Source organism: Egretta garzetta, unplaced genomic scaffold (assembly GCF_000687185.1).
Source record: "Egretta garzetta isolate BGI_Z169 unplaced genomic scaffold, ASM68718v1 scaffold64, whole genome shotgun sequence".
NCBI lineage: Eukaryota > Metazoa > Chordata > Aves > Pelecaniformes > Ardeidae > Egretta > Egretta garzetta.
Genome location: NW_009259596.1, coordinates 2,942,073 through 2,946,218, shown reverse-complemented (window position 1 = coordinate 2,946,218; position 4,146 = coordinate 2,942,073). Strand labels below are relative to the sequence as shown.

Sequence of the window (4,146 nt, the reverse complement as noted above, 5' to 3'; positions counted from 1 at the left end):
CTGGTAGGCTCACTTACCAGCTGTGTCAGGAAGTTATCTTCCACACACTGCAGGAACCTTCTGGACTGTTTCCTTTCTGCTGTATTGTATTTCCAGCAGATGTCTGGAAGTTGAAGTCCCCCACAAGAACAAGAGCTCGCGACTGAGAGACTTCTGCCAGCCGCTTGTAGAATGCTTCGTCAACATCCTCACCCTGGTCGGGTGGTCTGTAACAGACTCCCAACAGGATATCTTTTCTGTCAGCCTCCCCCCTCATCCTCGCCCATAAGCATTCTGCCTCACCACAAGCGTCAAGCTCTGTACAATCAAAACACTCCCTAACATACAGAGCCACCCTGCTGCCTCTCTCTTTCCTTGCCTGTCCCTTCTGAAGAGTTTGTAGCCATCCATTGCAGCACTCCAGTCATGGGAGGCATCCCACCACGTTTCTGTGATGGCGACTACATCATAGCCATCCTGCTGTACAATGGCTTCCAGCTCCTCCCGTTTGTTGCCCATGTTTCAGTTTTCAATAAAACAGACATAGTCATCGATTTAGATAATGTTATGTAGATAAATATTTGAGGTTAAGCAAATTTATGATCCTTGACCATTTTATTTCTATGAAAACGAAAAAGAAATCCCAGTTCTCTTTAACGATGTTAATCTGATTTCTTTCTTTAGAGAGGTTTTGTAATATGGCATTGGTATGGAACATTGTTTCACAGCTAAAAATTGCAAGATTTCTTAAAGTTGAAAAATATTGTTAGTTTTAAATTTTAACTTTTTTTTTTAGTTAGCAGCAGTTATTGCTCCTTTTTCTAGATCAGCTGGATATAATTAATGAAACACTGTCTAGAAAACGAATGGATTATGTTATCTATCGATGGATTTTAGTTAGCTTCTTTTAGTTACACATAGATGCTTTGGGGATCAGTGCTCACTGAAAGTACAAAATGCGAAGTGCCATAACAGGAGAGTACTTTCCAAGGGTGACCCGTAACATCAGCTAAATAAAAAGGTTGTCTGCATCATTTTACTGGTTTTAGCTCCAGATGTATCAGTCTGGTGTTATTCTGAAACTCCTCTGTATTGCTTTTTCTTTCTTTTATAAGTTGATTGTTAAAATGTAAGTGATGAACAGCCTGTTATTTTCCATTTTATGACTTCATAAAATTATTGGTTCTGCTGTATTAAGCTGTATTGTTACAACATTTTTAGAAAGATTACACTGCATTATTTCTTCATTAAAGCAGCAAAGATTTTTCTCATGCAGAACAACGTATGCACTACACAGAAACAAACCTTAAGTGTCACCTTATAATACGCTTTGCAGATGTTACAAATACTTCCATTTAATTATCCATTGTGAAATAGATGTCAAATGAGACCCAATAAAATTTCAGAACTTTGTGGACTGTAATTAAGTTGTTCATTAACAAGTATATATGTTCAGCATTGAAGGACCCTTTGCAAGGACAGAGACAAGTGCTTTCTTAAATTATTAGTATTTCTTTACACTCTTTTCTGTGTTAAAAGATCTGAAATCGATTTTGTAGGTTTTGTATAGTAAAGATATAATGACTTGGCAGGAGGGAACAGGATAGACTAAGGAAGGTGAAAGTTTGAAAACAAGTAATGGGAGATTAATTTTTCTGATACATAATTCCTTTGACAGTATATTTTTTTAGTAGTATAAGATATTAAATACTTAAATCTGTATTGAAATACATGAGACAAGCTTAAAAATGGTAGATTAACATTGGTACGCCGTTGCTTATTTCTTCCATTTTTCAAGCATGGCAAAATCCCTTTCTCATATCAAATGTGATGGAAGAGAAGCCTTTTTAAAAAATTATGGCCAGATCTCTGATTATTTTGTTGATTCGCTAAACAAAAAAAGACCCTAAATTCAATACCAGCTCAAATTGAGTGATCATTAAATATTATTATTATTATTATTATATTATTTTGGTTATATGTTCTATAATAACGATTTAAATTTATCATGTCATTCCAAGTGTATCAGTTATATGAATGGTTGGTTATGCTATAAAATATAATGATTATTTTACGCATTGAGCTCATGTAACTAGTAGGGATTGCTTCAAAGACAAGCCAAATGAATTTCAGTGATTTTGTGCATTACCCATAGCATAATTTTAATATTACACTTGATAAATTAATTGGGATATGCACAGCACCTGAGGCTGACATGGCATAAAGACTGTGTTGCTAACTTGTTAGTGCTTACCTTTTCCTGAGAATTTTGTTATTCAAACTGATGAGACTAAAAAACTCACACTAGAAATTATTCTGTCATTTATGCCTTTCATAGGAATTCTACTGTTATTATTTTCTTCTGTCAGTTAAATTGTCAACGTTAAGCTGTGTCATACAATTAGCGTACTCTGCTGAAGAGAGAAACAGGTTTCCTTGTGTCCCTCCTATTTCAGTGTTTGGCCGACCATGGTGGTTAAAGGTCGTCACTAACTATTCCTTAGCTCCAGTCCATTCATGACTAGTAATAGAACTGTTTTCTGTTTCTTATCCACAAATAATTTAACCTGTGTTGGTTTTTAGACCACTGTTGGTTTTTGAAACCAGGGCTTCTGTGTTTTCATCCATAATTTGAGTAAAGTGAAGCTGGGCAAGCTCCTGAGGTAGAGAGCTTGATCTGTTTTCGTATTTGTTCAAGTAAAAAACAAAACCAACTACTTTTCTCATGACTTTTTTTTTTTTTTTTTTCTTGTAAAGAAAACTTACTGGCTTACAAATTCCTCCAAAAGGTGCCCTGACGCTAGTCCCGTTAGTTCCCTTGGCAAAGGACATTTTAGAGCTAAGCAGTCATCCTGGCACCTGACAGGGAGCATTCAGGTTATTTCAATCATTTGTCAGATCTCTCTCTTAAGTGTAGAACTACCAAAGTGTCCCAAGTAAAACAATTGAAAAATAATGGCAAACTTGACAAGCTTAAGGTTTTTATTTTGTCAAAGTGACTAAATTTGTAATATATATGCACCAAATCTATGTTTCTCAAGCTCAGTTCTGGAAAAGGTTTGATAATTCAAGCAATGGGCAACCTCTCTTTCAAAGGTGGTTTTAAGTATTTCATGGTACAGGATCAGAAGATAACAGTTTTTTTTTTTAATCTGCGGCAGTATGTACCACCTCATTATCTGGGTCCTTCAGAATACACTCTTATTTGGGAATGTTAATTTGATGGTTTGGGTCATTTTCACTGTGAACAGTTTTCCCTTTATCTCCTGATTTGGGATGAGTATTTCAGCTATGAGTTATTCTCAGTGTATTTACACATGGCTTTGCTGATTCTTGGTTCTTTTCATGTGGGTCCTTTGATCCACAGCTGTTAAGTATAAGGGGAAGAAACCATTTAAATATTAAGCTTTGGTGTCTTTTTTTTCCTCCCCCTCTGGAGTGCCTAATTCATGGGATGAAATGCCTTGGTATTGCAGACTGGCTGAAAATTAGCTTCTGTAGAACCTATATGCATGAAATCCTATGAAATGCAGCATTTCAGCCTTATAGTCTAAATGCCTCTAGATCTTTCTTTTTCTATGCCAGTATTTCAGACCATTATTTCTGTTGTCTTTGAGAAGAGTACATCTTCAGGAACTCAGGAGACCATAGTTTACAGAATATATTGTAAGCAGCTATCACTGAAATTTTAATGTTTGATTTAAGTAGTAGGATTTTGGTTCCAAAGTGTTAAGTCTGTTGGTAACCATACTTTTTCACAATCACTTTGATAGCTCAAAAATAACTCTATTGATATTTCAGTACTTAAGTGTATCAAGAACTTTGTTTTAGGTAAACAGTTTTTAGAATCCTTGTTATTAAGTATATGTTAAATACTGATGTTTTTCTAATATGTTGTGGATAAGCAGCAGTGTATACTGATGTAGGAGTTCATCATTAATTAGGGGAGTATATACTGTGTACTCAGTCTTCACATACTGTACCTGGAGTGGTTTAAAAAACCCATAGCAGGATTAAAATATTAAATATAGACAGATCTGCATATGGTGAATTCTAATAGTTGTAACTGCTGGATAAACAGTTGAGGTTTTGCTAGTGCTGATTTTTTTTTTTTTTTTTTTTTTTTTAATTTTAAAAAAACCCAGGTTTTAATTTTTGTTTATATTC

General features: G+C 35.0%; 1 protein-coding gene across 5 annotated transcripts in view; it reads left to right on the top strand.

Moving 5' to 3' along the window:
- Window positions 1-4,146, top strand: part of POT1 (protection of telomeres 1) — a 71,835-nt gene that overhangs the window by 40,124 nt on the left and 27,565 nt on the right. The window lies entirely within an intron of this gene.